This window comes from Schistocerca serialis, chromosome 7 (assembly GCF_023864345.2).
Source record: "Schistocerca serialis cubense isolate TAMUIC-IGC-003099 chromosome 7, iqSchSeri2.2, whole genome shotgun sequence".
Classification (NCBI taxonomy): Eukaryota; Metazoa; Arthropoda; class Insecta; order Orthoptera; family Acrididae; genus Schistocerca; species Schistocerca serialis.
The window spans coordinates 272369533-272388127 of NC_064644.1; the positions used below are offsets into that span (position 1 = coordinate 272369533).

At 38.5% G+C, this 18595-nt stretch overlaps 1 protein-coding gene across 6 annotated transcripts in view; it reads right to left on the minus strand.

The window, feature by feature from the left end:
* Positions 1-14679: 14679 nt before the first annotated feature.
* The window catches only part of LOC126412863 (MIT domain-containing protein 1-like), a 123138-nt gene continuing 119222 nt past the window's right edge, over positions 14680-18595 (minus strand). For all 6 annotated transcript variants that reach the window (XM_050082730.1, XM_050082728.1, XM_050082733.1 and 3 more), the window contains one exon: positions 14680-16054. The gene's annotated coding sequence lies outside the window, so the exon portion shown is untranslated. The remainder of the gene's footprint in view (positions 16055-18595) is intronic.

Sequence of the window (18595 nt, forward strand, 5' to 3'; positions counted from 1 at the left end):
CTGTAAGTTAACTGATTCGGCAAGTTCAGGTCTCTTTGTTGCCAGGTGGTCTAAGACGTTGCTCTCATGAGTTGGTTGTCTATCTATCTGCTAAAGGTAACTTTCAGAGAAGACATCCAGAGCAATGCCACAGGATTCTGTCTCTCTGGCACCAGTTTTGATGGCATAACACTCCCAATCTATACCTGGTAAGTTTAAGTCACCCCCTATTACAACGGTATGATCAGGAAAATTACTAATGATATTCTGCAAGCTCTGTCTGAAGTGCTCTACAACTAATCCTGACCCAGGTGGTCTACAAAAGCATCCGATCACCATTTTTGACCGTTCTTTGATACTCAGTTTCACCCAGATTAATTCACATTCAGAATCCGTGATAACCTTGCTAGATTTTCTCAAATTTTTTACCCCAATAAATACGCTGCCACCATTGGCGACTAACCTGTCCTTACAATAAACATTCCAGTCTGAACTTAGGATTTCGTTATCATTGATGTCTTGCTTCAACCAGCTTTCTGTTCCCAATACTGTCTGTGCATCATAACCTTCAATAAGCTGTACTAATTCTGGGACCTTTCCTTGGATGCTCCTGCAATTTACTAAAATCATATTAATCTTTTCTATCTCTGATCTGCGAGGACCAAGGTTCACTGAGGTCGCTGTGGTTGATTTAACTGGCAAATCATGTTTGTTCCCAAGGGAGGGGTCCTCTAACCTAAAAAAAGCCCCGTGTGCTCACCACATGTACTCTGCTACCCTACTATTCTGCAGCCGATAGTGGCTGGGGAAATTTGCGTCCAATACCATTATAGAGCCATCTGAGCATCTGGTTTAGACGTTCCACTCTGCTTCAGACCAGAGGACCGCGATCAACGCTGGGTTCATTGCTGCAAATAAACAGCTTAGCCTGCACCTCGCATGAGTTGCTAGCTGCCTCCACCAAATCAGACAGCCGCCGAAAGGAGCCGAGGATGGCCTCAGAACCCAAGCGGCAGCCATCATTTGTGCCACTACATGCAGCCAGTTGCACCCTGTGCGCTCAATAGCTGCCAGCAGGGCCTTCTCCACATCATGGATGAGACCTCCCGGCAGACATTCTGAATACACACTGGAATTCTTTTTTGCGTTGCCTGCTGTCTCCCTGAGGGGCTCCATTACCTGCCTAACATTGGAGCTCCCAATGACTAGCATACCCACCCTCTGTACTTGTCTGGACAGGGCAGGAAACTCGACTGCTGGCCCAACAGGAGAGGCATCCTGTGCTGGCTCAGAGCTATCAACACTGGGAAGCGCCTTGTACCTGTTGCTAAAGCGTAGGGAGCCAGCCGCATGGCCTGCTCCCTCTTTCACCTTCCACCCAGTGACAAGCGAACCCACCACTGTCTGCCACCCACTCTGGAGTGAGGATGGACCGATCAGATGTTGCGTATTGGAAGCCACAGTGATGTCCGGGCCACCAGGGGATTCCAGTGGCACCAAAGGTGTCACAGGTCTTGTCACTGGCACCCCAACATCATCACAACTTCGAGCATTAGCTAGAAGCTTGTCGACGGTAGCCAACGCAGCTTCCAGCTGTTTATGGACAGCAGCCAACTCTCCTTGTGTCCGCTCACAACAAGCACAGTCCCTAGCCATATCGTACTGTGTATAAAATAGATACAAGGACTCAAATGGCACTACTGAGTTTGAAAATATACCAAAGGCGAAGAAAGTAACACTAAAAGTTGGTGTGCAGATTTCTCATTGAACTCTGAGATCTCAAGCTATTAAACAGAAATAAATTAATTTCTCTACATGGAAAATTTACACTAGGAAGCTGCCTTACACAAGGATATTCTCAAGACTTGTGCAAAAAACAAAAACTACGATTAATTTTCTAACCGCTAGTCTACACAGTAAAATACGCACGTATGAGACTAAATTAATTTACAGTTTATCACACAAGTGCTGCTTCTGTTGCGCATCCGCTCAGCTTGGCGGCTGCCACTACACTCCATACTGCTCCTGATTCTTCTATTTGCTCTCATGGTTCCTTGTAGGTCCTAATGTTTTTCTGAAAAATTGGCATTCTCTGAGCTCCAGTGTATTGAGTAGGCATTCCTGATCTAGAGTGTGTGTGTGTGTGTGTGTGTGTGTGTGTGTGTGTGTGTGTGTTTTTGTTTTTTTGTAGCACAAGTACCTGAAGCCTTATTACAACAGTGTAGTGGTGGATTCTGTCATTTTTCCTCATATTTCTCATGTTTAATATTATGTTGTTCAGTGATAGTGCTGTATGCTGTTTCCAGTTTAGTCAGTTAGTTATTTAGTTAATTAGTTTGTTACATGTTCCATGGATCATTTTGCATGATGGATCACAATGATGGGGAAGGTGCCATTTTCAGTTCACAACTTTGCAAATTAGTTTGTACATACGGTTATATTCTGAACATTTCTAAGTTTTTCAAAAAGAAAAAATATATACATGGATGTGAGTTAGTAATTCCTATCCATCACCTTTTACGCATTACAATAATAGAAATTCTTCTACAGAGTAGGAGTTGTCATGAAGAAACTGGAGGAACTTTCTTAGTTTGTTATTAAATTTTACTCCACTCTCTATCATACCTTTCACATCACTGGGTAAGTGATCAAATATTTTTGCTGCAGCATTGTGCACCTGTTTTTGTGCTGAAGACAACATTAATGTGGAGTAATGAATGTCATTTTTCCTTCTGATACTATAATCATGTTCCCCATTGTTCCTTTTGAACTGTAGAGGATTATTCACAACAAACTTCATTAGAGGTCAGAATGCCTAACTGCTTAAACAGATATCTACAAGATGATTGTGGGTGAGCACGACTTATTAGTCTTATAGCACTTTTTGCACAATGAAGACTTTCTTTCTTAAAGATGAGTTACCCCAGAACATTATTCCATTTGACATTATTGAACAAAAATATGCAAAATATGTCAACTTACTGATTTATCTCTCCACAAGATTTGCAAAGATTCTAAGTGCAAATGTGGCTGAAGTAAATTGTTTTAGGAGTTCCAATTTTTTTTCTTTTTTTTTTTTTTCAGTTTAAATTCTCATCAGTATGGGCCCCTGAAAAGTTTGAAGTTTCCACTCTATTTATTATTTCCTCACCATGTTTATTCTTGGTGTAGTACTTCTAGATGTGCAGAACTGAATATGCTGTGCCTTTTTGAAGTTGAGGGTGAGACCATTCACAGAAAACCAGTCGATGATACTTTTAACAACTTTGTTCACCATTTCTTCTGTTTCCATGTGTATGCTTGGATTGATTACAATACCAGTCACATCTGAAAAAAGAACAAATTCCGCTTGTTATTTACTAGATGAAGATTGTTTACATATGTGAGGAACCATAGTCGACCTAAGACTGAACCTTTGGGAACCCCGTACGTGATTTCTCCCCAGTCAGAATTATGTCCCAGGGCTATACTACTTGAATTACTAAGTACAACTTTCTGCTTTCTTTCGGTTAGATATGACATTATCCATTGGTTCAGTCCCATAAAATGTCAATTTATCTAGGAGAATACTGTTATTCACTCAGTAGATTGCAGAAAATACCAGCTGGTGTTTTTTTTTTATTATTTGATGCTTGTCAAATCTGGTGAGTGAATGTGTAAATGGCATTCTCAGTAGTGCAACCCTTTCAAAACCCAAACTGTGATTGCTAATGCTACTATTGTTGCTAAGGTGAGATACTATTCCGGAATACATCACCTTCTCAAAAATTTTGTAGAATGATGTCAGCAGGGAAACAAATGGTAGTTGACATCTTTTTATCACCTTTCTTAAAGAGGGGTTTAACAATGGCATTTTCAGTCTCTCTAGAAAAATGCCTTGACTCAGCGATGCATTACATATTTCAGATATGACTGGGCTTATTACATGTGAACAAATTTTTAACACACTATTAGAAACACCATCAAAACCAGATGAGCTTTTATTTTTGAGAGAATATACAAGTTTCTTAATTTCAGAAGGAGAAATTGGTGACACATTCATATGACTGAATTTTATGAAAGGTACATTTTTATCATACTGACTTGATTTTGTTCTTGAACTGTTTGTTCCTATGCTTTCTACTATATTTAAGCACTGATTAGTAAATGCATTTGCTACCTCTGACTCATCATTTATAACCCTTCAAATCAGTCAGCTGTGATGTTGTTGTGTTCTGTACTGTCTCTCATTTCACTACATTCCCATATAGCCATAAGTCTGTAGTTGGAAGGACTTATTTCTGACATTATACACGTGTTCTTTGATTTTTTAAATAACCTTTCTCAATAATTTTGAGTAATTTTTGTAATGTGCAACTAATGCAGGAGCCCTTCTTATTCTTGCCAGAAGATATATTTCCTTTTCCTTTCATAAGATACTTCAATCCCTCTAGAGATCCATGGTTTTTTACTGGCTGTTTAGTGTCTTTCTGATTAGCTTTAATAATGTGAGTCTTAGTTGTCTGTCTTTCTATGATGATCTCTGAAATTATTCCACCAAAAGTACTTAAACTTTGGAACCCATTTGGTTGCAAACTAACATCCCAAACATGTTCGGGTTCACATACAGTTCCTTTTAGTCAAAATATTTTGGCTCGAACTCGTCTAAGGGTTGAACCACACATGTTGCATTACACGCCCTAAATTAGACACTTCTGACACTTTGGTTAAATTGTCTGGCTGATGACAAGTTTGCGAAGTACAAAGTTAACATAACATACAATAACAGTAATAATAATATCAGGAACTACAATGACGACCCATAGATGATGTACGCCACACAGTTGCTATTTGGTTAGAATAATGTTTATTCAGAAAGCAAACTAATAGCGAAAGTAGTCGTGTTTAGAGTTACTGTTACACTTGAACGTATATGCATTTGACACAGTTCGATAATTCACAGTCTCATTGTGAAATAAAGGTTATCTACACGAAAAGTTAAGAGTTCACACCAGGTGCTTGGCTGCTCACCAATCAGACTTAAGTCCCACGATACCAGACAACATGAAATTTTCTAAGTCATTTCACTTCCTAACTGCCTAAAGACAGTCTGTCTGTTCCAGCACTGTCTCTCTGCCCGAACCCGGCTGTACTTCCGTGCGCCGAATATCCTCGCTCAACTGACTAGGGCAGTTCCCTTTCCTGAAGCCATCCATCTGATTGGCTACAGCTTATTTTACATTTTAACATATTTAAATAATCAAAGCTTAACCACTTTCACGCTCTAAATAAAGTAACAATAATATCCATTGCATGTTGTTGTTGTTGTTGTTGTTGTTGTTGTTGTGGTCTTCAGTCCTGAGACTGGTTTGATGCAGATCTCCATGCTACTCTATCCTGTGCAAGCTTCTTCATCTCCCAGTACCTACTGCAGCCTACATCCTTCTGAATCTGCTTAGTGTATTCATCTCTTGGTCTCCCTCAACGATTTTTACCCTCCACACTGCCCTCCAATACTAAATTTGTGATCCCTTGATGCCTTGGAACATGTCCTACCAACCGATCCCTTCTTCTAGTCACGTTGTGCCACAAACTCCTGTTCTCCCCAATTCTATTCAATACCTCCACATTAGTTATGTGATCTACCCATCTAATCTTCAGCATTCTTCTGTAGCACCACATTTTGAAAGCTTCTTTTCTCTTCTTGTACAAAATATTTATCGTCCATGTTTCACTTCCATACACATGACTACACTCCATACAAATACTTTCAGAAATGACCTCCTGACACTTAAATCTATACTCAATGTTAAAAATTTCTCTTCTGCAGAAACGCTTTCCTTGCCACTGCCAGTCTACATTTTATATCCTCTTCACCTCAACCATCATCAGTTATTTTGCTCTCCAAATAGCATAACTCCTTTACTACTTTAAGTGTCTCATTTCCTAATCTAAATCCGTCAGCATCACCCAACTTAATTCGACTACATTCCATTATCCTTGTTTTGCTTTCGTTGTTGTTCATCTTATATCCTCCTTTCAAGCCACTGTCCATTCTGTTCAACTGCTCTTCCAAGACCTTTGCTGTCTCTGACAGAATTACAATGTCATCGGCAAACCTCAAAGTTTTTATTTCTTCTCCATGGATCTTAATACCTACTCCGAATTTTTCTTTTGTTTCCTTTACTGCTTGCTCAATATACAGATTGAATAACATCAGAGATACGCTACAACCCTGTCTCACTCCCTTCCCAAACACTGCTTCCTTTTCATGTCCCTCGACTCTCGTAACTGCCATCTGGTTTCTGTACAAATTGTAAATAGCCTTTCGCTCCCTGTATTTTACCCCTGCCACCTTCAGAATTTGAAAGAGTAATCCAGCCAACATTGTCAAAAGCTTTCTCTAAGTCTACAAATGCTAGAAACATAGGTTTGCCTTTCCTTAATCTATCTTCTAAGATAAGTTGTAGGGTTATTATTGCCTCACGTGTTCCAATATCTCTACGGAATCCAAACTGATCTTCCCCGAGGTCAGTTTCTACCAGTTTTTCCATTTGTCCGTAAAGAATTCGCATCAGTATTTTGCAGCTGTGACTTATTAAACTGATAGTTCGGTAATTTTCACATCTGTCAACACCTGCTTTCTTTGACATTGGAATTATTATATTCTTCTTGAAGTCTGAGGGTATTTCACCTGTCTCATACATCTTGCTCACCAGATGGTAGAGTTCTGTCAGCACTGGCTCTCCCAAGGCTGTCACTAATTCTAATGGAATGTTGTCTACTCCCGGGGCCTTGTTTTGACTCAGGTCTTTCAGTGCTCTGTCAAACTCTTCACTCAGTATCGTATCTCCCATTTCATCTTCATCTACATCCTCTTCCATTTCCATAATATTGTCCTCAAGTACATTGCCCTTGTATAGATCCTCTAAATACTCCTTTTCCCTTCTTTGCTTAGAACTGGGTTTCCATCTGAGCTCTTGATATTCATACAAGTGGTTCTCTTTTCTCCAAAGGTCTCTCTAATTTTCCTGTAAGCAGTATCTATCTTACTCCTAGTGAGATAAGCCTCTACATCCTTACATTTTTCATCTAGCCATCCCTGCTTAGCCATTTTGCACTTCCTGTTGATCTCATTTTTGAGACTTTTGTATTCCTTTTTGACTGCTTCATTTACTGCATTTTTATATTTTGTCCTTTCATCAATTAAGTTCAATATTTCTTCTGCTAACCAAGGATTTCTACTAGCCCTCGTCTTTTTACCTATTTGATCCTCTGCTGCCTTCACTACTTCATCCCTCAAAGCTACCCATTCTTCTTCTACTGTATTTCTTTCCCCCATTCCTGAGTTGAAAGGTACTTTCTTGTAAAGAGCTCCCTGGAGTCCATCACCTCATCACATTCTGGTGTCAACTGTTGGTGTTTCGTTGTATGTGAATTGGTTATGGTCTCTGTGCATTTTGTACGACCTTTCCATTGAGTACCCTCCAGCAGTTTGCCTGTTTCTCTGCTAGCTTTTGAGTGAATGTGCTTGTGATGACTGATAATGCTGTGTCAAAATTTGTATTGGTTCTCTTGGATCTTGGTAAGTGTTTGATTTTGAGTGGATCTATCTTCACGAGAATGAAATAGTGGTCTGTATGTAGGTCAAGCCTTTGTTTGACTGATACATTATGAATATCTCCATAGTTCTTAGCAGAGATGGCAACATGGTTGACCTGGAATTTGTCTAGAAGATTGTTAGGTGCTTTCCACACGTCTCTTGCATAATGGTTTACAGAAAATAGTGAGCATACCTTCAGGTGGTAATTTCTACAGAGTTCTACAATCTCACTCCATTCTTATTGGTGCTAAACTGTGCTGAAAAATTGCCTATAATGTCTTTTTCATATTGTTCATGTCCAAGCTGAGTGTTGAAGCCTCAAAGAAAAACTTTTGCATGATATTTTGGGATTCTATTCTAGCAAAGTCCAACACACTTTTACTTGTTCTGGATGCTCACTGTTGTCTCTGTTAACAAGTGCATGCTCATTGATTAATGTATGCAATTTGCATTCTTCTAAGTATACCTATAGGGCAGGGTGGGGATAGTGTAGAAGTTTTTGTTTTTTTTTTTTGTTTCATGCTTTATCCTGAAACCATTTGAGGCATTTTTTTTTAAATTCAACATCTTTGGATTCACCAGTTTTAACACTCCCGGAATCAGTAAAGCAATTCTTTGTACCTTCAACATTTTGACCACCAGCTTCCTTTTTTTTTTTAAAAAAAAAAGGGGCATGACTGTTCAGAAATATGAGTAGGCAATTATCTTTCAAACAGCTCATCTGCATGCTTCAAAACAATTCGGTTTTCATGTATCGAGATTTGTTGGCGAATCCAATACAACCACTGGTGCACCATCCACAAATTTGTCTTTCATATGAACTCGTGGAAAAATGAACACTGGTGAGTATGGCCATCCCTGAGGCTGAACAGAAAGCACACATCGCTTGTGATGCACCCATTCCCACTTGCTTCTTACCACATTCTGCAATAACTTTAGGAGGCTGCATTCTGGTAGGAATGCCACACTCGCCCAAGTTCATTATCCTGTCTGGAGTTAACTTAACTTTGTCCAATACACTCAAAAAATTGTCAAAGAAAGGGTTAACATTTACTTTGTTAAATGCTGCATCTCTTTCGAAGCTCATATTTTCAGATCTGCGAAGAGATAGCTTCTGTTTCCTATGTAAAAATCATACAAACAGTCCTTTCCTGCCATATGCCTTACATCCCAGCTCTTAGGGTAATTTCTTTTTTTGCAGTTTTTTTACTATACATATACGCTAGTTGGTGTGCTTGGTTGTAGTAAATTCGAAACCTTCATGAAGTTTTAAACTACTAATTTCTCTTGAGGATCTGTAAAAACTTTGTGAACTCTGTAATTGGACTCTGTCGTATTAAGTGTTTAGATTTCTTCATCTGAATTTCCAGAATCACTTCCATCACATGGATCTGAAAAAAATATATAACGTAGTCTGCCACAATGTGATTTTTGCAGTTACATAACTGTACCTGTTATTTGCCTACGACAGATGGTTTACAAAGAACAATATAATTATTATATGGTGGCATAATTGTTTGGGAACTCACCTGGACAGATCTGAATGTGTTCGGCAGCATATTTCTTAGCTGTGGTGACGTGTTTCTGTAGGATAGGCTTAATCGCTTTCTGAACTTTTTTGTCATCAATATTAGCCCTGTCAATTTTCCGGATATAAGTCCTCACCATCTACAATATAGATAATTTACTAAAATCATTTATAAACATAAAATTATGAAACTAAAAGTTGGCCTCTGTTCTAAATCAGGACTGGGGTAACAGTGGACACCGTCCACACTTGCCCATCTTCAAGTGTCCACACTTGCCCCAAGGATCCATGTTGTATATGAAATCAAATTTTAGCGAATGTGTTGTATTTAGATGAAACATTACACAAGCAAAACTTAGGGAAATCTTTATAAATTTATAAACCACAACTGATAATATGTTCAGTACTAACCTTTTGAATGAATCTTGAAATTTGTTTATGACAAAAATCGAATAGAAAGGACAGAAATCAAATTTTCACTTCTCTTGCTTGCAAAAATAACCAGACTGGCACCAAATTTTGTTTGATTGTTTACTACATCCTACAGAACTATGAATGTAAACACACAAAAATCCCAAAGATTATTCTTTAAAATAATTCCGTGTCCACTCTTACCCCATGTCCACACTGGCCCCTCTCTCCCATATCTGACAGTAAGTATACCTAGGTGGTTATTGATGCTGTTGTACCCAGTACTCCACAGACAATTAATTTATGCACTAGAAATCCAGTCTGCAGATGTGCCTTACATTTATTATTGTCTTGTATGTACCTGATTTGAAGAATTAATAATTGTAATGGTCCTGCAGCATGTTTTCCATCAGCACTGTCTCCTGCAGAGCAAATATCTTGACTTCTCTCTCTTCAATGGTTTTAATGAAATGTCTCAGTGGAGGTGGATTGGGCACCACTGGGGCAATCTCTTGTGAATAGTATTGTCTCATGCTTGTGAAGGTAGGTAAGGGTGTATGAGTTAATGACTGTATCACTAAATAAAATAATGGTCAGATGCAGAGTATGTAGACAGTAACACCACTACGTGAACAGACACTGGTCGGTAGCTGCTGGGTATCAGCAATGATGTTAGTGGATTTAGGCGTGTGTAGCTTTCATTTGGTCCTTAATGCAGGAGCGCCACTTCTTCCAGTTTCCCCCATACTGATGATTTTCATCTCCACCTTCACTTCTGTTGAGGTCTTTTCACTATGATCCTGGAATTGGACCCTCAAAAGATGCTGTCACCAGGGCTAGATGAACTAAGGTTTCTCTTGCAATGACCTGGGGAGGCATCCAGCAAAGCAAGCTCTATCTGGATTTTGAGACAATCGTGGCAACTGACATGTTATTTTGGTTACAATAATGAAATATTATTTCACACTGTCTCACAGGCTAACTTCCTACACCACATATTTTGAAGACTCAAAAGATCCAGCCAATTTATCTCCATATCTCACTGCTGTTCACTGGCAGACAACAGTTGTTGGTGATAGTCATTGCTGTATAACTTCCATGGAGTGAAACAGAATACACTCATCTGAACAAGTTCTATCCACCTCTATACCTGATTGTTGGTCAGTGGCTGACTGCCATGCAGAGAAGCCGGGTTTGATGCCCATTACTGCCAGAAATTTTTACTTGATTTGGTGTGTGTGTGTGTGTGTGTGTGTGTGTGTGTGTGTGTGTGTGTGTGTGGGGGGGGGGGGGGGGGGGGAGGTTGGGTGGGTGGAATGGTGTGCACTCAGCCTCATAATGCCAATTGATGAGACCTTGATTGAGTAGTAGTGGCTCCAGGTCATGAAAACTGACAACACCCACGAGAGAGGTATGCAATTCCCTACCCGGTCATACTGCATTCAGTGACACCACTGGCAGAGGATGACGCAGCAGTCAGTTGATACTGTTGGACCTGCCAGAGTATCAGCCTTGAACAGCACCTGAATCTAGCAAAATCCATATCCAAATACACTGGTAATCTCATACTGCAATACTGTAATGGCATTAATGATTGGATGTTCATGGTAAACAAATCCACCACAGTTATAAAATACTTTATTGACTGAAGTCTTACACCATGGAAGTTGCCATACACTGCCATATTTTGGGGTCTTAGCCCCATCATCGGGTACATCTGAAATGTAGGAGTAGTAGGACGTCATGTTAAGGCCCTTACAACTAATAGGCTAACATCAACTGTAGGCGGACTATCAAATGACATCCCAAATCATGGCTGCAGAGAACCCCAACTTTCAATCATGGCCTGGGAAAATACCTTTTATCCCAAAATTGCCACCAGAAATGCATGCAGTCAAATACTGATACAGTGCACCTATGTCACCCATGAGGCTATGCTCAGGGTCACACAGGTGCACTGTATCAGTGTTTGACCAAAATGCATTCCCGGTGGCAGTTTTGGGACAACAGGTATTTTCCCAGGCTATGATTGAAAGTTGGAGTTCTTTGCAGCCACAATTTGTGATGTTATCTGATGGTCGACCTATGGTAGACATTTGCCTATAAGTTGTTAGGGCAGGTGATGTCCTGTTGCTGCTAGATTTCAGATACACCTGATGATGGGACTAAGACTCTGAAACCGTGGTGTGTTTAGCATTCCGACCCAAGATACTGGAGTTGGCGGTCCTGTGTGCATGAGGTGTGCTTGCTTGTATGTATGAATGGCATGTGTTTCTCTTTTGCTAATAAAAGCTGTGGCCGAAAGCTTTATGTAAATATCTTTTAATTGTGCCTATCTGCAAATTAACTTGCCATCTTTATGGTAAGTAGCAATCTATCTTTTCCTGCATTGTTGATATAGCAACTTCTGTCATGCAAGACTTTGGTCAATGAAGTATTTTACAACTGTAGTGGATTTGTTTACCATGAACATATTGCAGAAGAGTTGTGGATGTGCAACAAATAAAAATTTATAGTAACTTTTGGCCTGTGTCAGTTGAAAGTACATCCATCTAATAACTCCATGACCTATGACCCACTGGCTATTTGACCTATAGCTTTCTCTTGAGCTAGCCTGACATACACTCATTGTGCTGTCATTTCCTGGGTGAACCATAGTGCAAAACTGCATATGATGCCTTTAGTTGGCTCTTTTCCAATTTCAAGAGGGACTGAGTCTTTAAGACTTTTTGGATTGAACAACACTTAATGGAAAATTTATGTACATTACTATTCTGTGACATCTATGCTTACTGTGTTATACACATGTATGTGAAATACTGCATGATATGTACAACAGTAGGACATATTTTTACCAGTGTGACTATTAAGTTTGGTAGCCCTCTTTGCTAATGTTTTCAGCATGCAGGTTCCTAGTCAAAGCTTGTTAAATGTTGTCCACAGTTATTAAATGATTTATTTCCAGTGCCTTCTTTATTCAATGGGGGAAAAAAAGTTATCAAGAGAAGGATTGGAACTTGGGTGTTTGGGCAATGAAGCCATACTGTTCTTGACGAGCAGGCAAGTATTGCCACATACTATGTTGTGGTGCAGTAACCAGTTGGCACAAATGTCTTTTCCAGCACAACTGATCCTTTGTTTCGGTCTTTTAAATATTTCAACATAAAAAGCATTATGAATGTCCACCCATCAGTTAACAAGCCCAGGAAGGCGCACTTTCATTCATCAAAGAATACACTGAGATTGTCCTTTGCCTAAGAGAGGATTACAGATGCCACTTCAAAGTCTGGTGTTTTATGCTCAGATCAAATTCATATAACCAAAACAACTGGTAATAATTATTTTGAATGTACTTGAGGAACAAACATGTGGTTCTAATGGTCTCCAGTTAACTTTTTGTCAACTGGCTTGGCATACACCCTAATCATCCCCAAATGCTACGTAAAATTTTTGTGTGCAGTGGTTTTGTCTATCTCTATAGCCTGCTATCATTTGTACATTTAATCAACCATCAGTATTAAACAGTTTGCACACTCCTCAGGACAAAGTCTAGATCAGAGCCAGTGTCAGTCATCGTGCTGTTTCTCTGCTCCTCATAGGCTGGTAATAAATTACTTTCCTGTAGCCAATGGGATGATATTTTCACATAACAAATGAGAGCCAAGGAAAGAGGCAATGAATTTCTAGCACCAAAATTGAAACCATTCTCTTCTTTGTCATTACAGCAACTATTTGACATATTTGGAAAACAAGTCATGAGTTGTGAGGTTGTGGCTAGGTTGGGCTCTAATAGCACAGCTTAAATTGCAGCATGTGAAATGATCAGCAATTAAATTTATAACCTTGGTAGTCATAAATTTTGGCCTGTTTCTTCCGAATATGTTAATATTTCCAAGGCTGTGTTATACTGGTGCGAGACTGTGACATTATCCCTTTGTGCTTTGTTTCAAAATATGTCAGCTGTCCACTACTATGTCACTGACTGCAGAGAATCAGCATTTGACACAGCCCCTTTCATTTCCATAACACATCATGGTGAATGCTGACAACTTTGCTGCACAAAATGCATTAGTGCACCACTGGCACTAATCTTGCTTGCTTTATCTTGAGATTTTGACAGGCTCTCACCCTTAAAGTCTGACTAAAACGTTGGGACTGTCACAGTTAGAGATCTGCCAAGATAAACACAAAACTGATGGCGTATTGTTTCTGATGGAAAAGTGCATTGTGGTCTTTGTGCATGTGACAAAACGTGTCCACTTTATTCTCAATCTTGACCAAGGGAGAGCACATGGGGCAAAGCTGAAGCTGAGACAGATTCCTACCACTACTACTGGCCAAAACAAGTGTGCAGTGAGCAATAGGAAAGCCAAGAAAAATTTGGCTGCATTATGTTCTGGACAATTTACATAAACAGCAGATATCTGAATTGTGTTCTCACATTTATTTGCTTTGTTTCCATCGGTTTTCTCTTTATTTACACATTTGTCTTTTAACACACTATTATCAGACCACAATTTCTAATTCTCTCCCATGCAGCATAAATAAATAGCCTGCTATACAAATGAGTAATGTCTGGTCTTAGCCCTCAATTGATTGCTGCTACCATTTGGCAACAAAAAGTTTACATATAATTTTAAGGAAACCACTTGCAAATGCATGATGTTACCCAATGACAAAAAACACAATCTCGCTGCATCAAGCTAAACTTTGATTGCTGTCATCAGGCTAGCAGAAAAGTTGAAAATCAGTCACATTTGCTGAAGGTCGAATGTATGTAAACACATGTGAAAGCAGCTGAAAGTGAATAATTTCTGCCACTTAGATCAGATCCAGATGGATTTTTGAGGTATTTAAAATGATGCTTAATGAATGATTAATAATTTTAACCTGAAGTACTGAATAAATCAAAATTGAATCACAATATTTATTTTCAAGCTGTTATATAGTATTTGGTGTGCCAGATCCTACCCCAGATATCTTTTTCACTGAAACTGGTTTCCAAAAAAGGTCATGCAATATGGGGTTAGTGTCTAGTCTTTTCCTCTTCCTAAAATTCAACTGTTGATTAAAATTCCTAAATTTTACAAGGTATTACTCCAAAACATTGAAAAATATAGCTAATAAAAATTAGACTCTTCAACTTTTTTTACAATAAATTGTAACATTTATTCGACAAAAAGTATTAAAAAAATCTTTTAATATTACAGTATGGATCCAAAGTCCCACATGACCTTGTTAAAATTATATAAGTACACAAGCTTCAGTCAACAGACCAAAAAGCTGGCAACTGAAGTAACAAATATTTAATTTTCAATATAAATTTTTCATTCGTCAATAGCTGAAGCTTCCTCTGTGCATGTTTACCAGATGTGTGCTACTAAGTCTTGGTTTAGTCCACTCAGTCACTGTTACTCAGTTTAAACTTGCATCAAAGGACAACTGTGGGAACCAGCATTTTGTTTTCTGAATGGAGTCTAGCAAATCTGCTTAAAGGGTATGATTACTAACACACTTCCTACCTACCCATCATCATTTAGGAACTCCAGATAAAATATAATTAAAGTTAACAAAAATGTAAAATTCACAATCCATGTACAAGCAATACCCCTTAAAAATACATGTGGTCCCTAAATATTTTAAGGTTTTACAATGTAACACTTACACAAAGATCATTATTGGCACAAAATGTAAACTTTGGGCAAGGAACTGCTATTATAAAAAGGTGTCTGAACGTGAATCAGTGTGGCTAGCTATCAACACCAGTTTTCTTCGACAACAGGCTCACAAACTGATGGAAGACATTAACTTGCAGTCAAACACAGTAACTACAGTGCCATTGTCAAATAATGACAACTTTAAATTTTGTACTTTTAGTTAGTTCATATAAATACAAACCACTGTGTGTGTAAATATGATATTCAAACACTGTTTTCATGTGTTTGTTTCAAATAATATTCATGATGCAGAAATAGTATTTTCTGACCTGAACTGAGCAGTCAGTCTCTTATCTAGCTAATATCAAGTCATACAAAAAAATTTAACCACAATTATGTTGTAATTCTTCAAGCTTTCCCAGCGAGGCATTGTCATGTTGATTAATCAGGTTTCTGCTGGTTACTCATGTCTTTCCTGCATGATATTTCACTTTGTGAAATATCAGTCTTCTTCAGGTGCTGTTGTTTATCCCCTGTGAGGAACTTCCATCTATATGTGTGTAAGTCACCCAAAGGTCTCGGCATTTTTTCCCTCTAACATAGTGAACTCCACATCATTGTATGTGCCATAAATAATCAAATTCAGTATAGAGTTCAATGTTCTATCAGTAATTAAACTGGCCATGAAAGCCCACAGACTTACGTAAGAATTAAATAATTCACAAATAAATACTCTCTCTTTAGATTGTGCGCTTCTGAAGAGTTCAGCTTATACTAAATTGAAATAACACCTTCTTTGTGCACTGGTTGATTAAGTAAAAGACAAACACAGACACTTCCTGAGTGTCAGCAGTCATTATTCTGCACTGTGGCATCCTGGAATGTGACATGGGACATCTGCAACATTTGAGATGACATTAGAACATTATATTACAATTTGTACGTCACATTCATTCCAAATGATATGAGTAGGGCTTGGATATTGTGTAATGATCAATGCCTGACAATGAGAATATTGATCAAGACACATTGGCAGACAAAATAAAAAAATCCAAAGCATACAAACAATATCTCAACTTTTGCATTATGTCTCACTATATACAATTCCAAATCACAGTAGAACTTAATGTGATTCAGACCTATTTCACATGGTATTAAGCATTGGTATGAAAGCAGTTTTATGTTGAGAACCTTGTATCATACTTTTAATCCATGTCAAAACTGCAAACATTCTTAGCAGGACTTCTTTAACTATTGAAGGCCTTATTTCAACAGTGGTACACCTCCAATTTTGATCATTTCAAGATACTGAATTAAACATAACCAAGTGATAACAATTTTCTGTTCGAGATACCTGAAATACTGCAGTCCATCAACTGCTCCAAGAGATTTCTTTCTATTGGCTTCACTCAATTTTGTTTAAGCCTCAAATATCTCAAAATGAATTAAATTGGAGGAGTACCACTTTTTAAATAAGGACTTCAATTGATAAAGCACATTTCCCTTTCTCACTAAGCTCAATGAGTCACAGTTCTCAAAACAGTACCTGAAATAAGGTTTTTTTCTAGTTCTGAAATCTTTGGTTGATTGCTATTATTAATAAGTTTGTATTGATTTTTAAAATCCATGTTCAGCTAAGATCAAATGAGACAGAACCATGACTTTCCAATGCAACTAACAGAATGCAGGCAGGCATTATTGTGGAGTAGCATCACTTCACACAATCCTTATGTTCACTGTTCCTGGATTGCACCTGCAAGACTTCTTCGTTGTTAGCAGTAAATGTTAACAGTGACGGTTACACTTTTCCTTAATCACCAGTAACGATACAGGACAGGAATGGTTGGCGTTGTTCATGAGCCAGCTGATGATAAGCAGGCAGAGATGCACATGTGGCCACCCACAGATTTTTTGACACTTTTGCTTAGAACATGTGATACCCATACACCCGATTTTTGGACCTTCCCCATTGCACGCAAATGTCAATGTGGAATGATCACAGTTCACTACATTTGCCAGTTCTCTGGTGTGGATCATTGCGGATTAATGTATTTAAATGATCTTCATCTAACCATGAATGCCTTCTTGAACTTGGAGAGTCACTAAAGTCAAAACGATCCTCCTTAGAATGAGAAAACCATTTTATTGGCATACTCTATATAACGATATTATTCCCATACACAACGGAAATGTTTCTGGCTACCTGTGCCGCTGTCAGCCCTATACTGAACTCAAACAGAAAAATATATTGGAAATGTTCTGGTTTCTTCACTTGGCACTCCATTTTCTATTGTCCACAGCTCCACTCACTACCTCCAACTGACAGTAATGACAGTATGTTAACTCAAATGGCAACAGTGAACTACAAATGAAAAATGACAACCAATGAATCAACCCATAGCAACTGGGATGACAACATGCAAAACCAAACTGCTACAAACTTATGCACCAAGCTGATACTTTCTCAGTCAATTGATACAAAATGCAAAAATGTGGAATTTATAGTGATGATGATGATGCAGCAAAGGTACATTCATCCCCTTCTTTATAGTCTCAATTTAGTGGCAATTTATTGGCATAATTTCCAAAATTTGTAACTTTTTAATACTATCACTCAAGATATTTAAAAAATGTTTTGTACAATCTATTCTCTGTAATACATTTCTGACTCATCTATGTGGAGAGAGAGTGTTGTATTCAGAATACACATAGCTCAGACTTAGGTGAAGTAGGTAGCAGACTTTGGTTCATAGGTAGAATATTGGTAAAATGAAATTAGTCTGCAAAGGAGATTGCTTACAAAAAATCATACAACCCATATTAATACTGTTCAAGTGTGTGGATCCGTACCAAGAAGGGATACTGAGGGCTGCATGAATAGTTACAAGTTCGTTTGACAAATAGTAGTGTGTCGCAGAGAAACAGAAAAACATGAACTGGCAGATACCTTCCAACACTTAGTATTACAGACCTAGAAAATCCAACTAAGGTGAGATGCAGTCAAAGACAGAATAGAGCTAGGAGAAGCCTTAATACTGGTGAAATTTTAATAAACCAAGAGCTGGAAATCATGTATTGTTTAAATTAAACCTCTGTCCTAGTTTATTAGGTTTTTTGACATTGATTTCTACAGACTCAGTTACACTGTCCCAGAAACTTGGCACTTACACCAACTGTTGTATTTTATTTCTTGATTATTCATCTACCAGAGCTGGATGATGATGATGATGATGATGATGATGATGATGATTGGTTTGTGGAGCGCTCAACTGTGAGGTTATCAGTGCCTGTACAAATTCCCAACCTTTGCTCAGCCCACTCTTGCCACTTTCAGGAATGATGATGAAATGATGAGGACAGCACAAACACCCAATCATCTCGAGGCAGGTGAAAATCCCTGGCCCCGTCGGGAATCGAACGCGGGACCCCGTGCTCGGG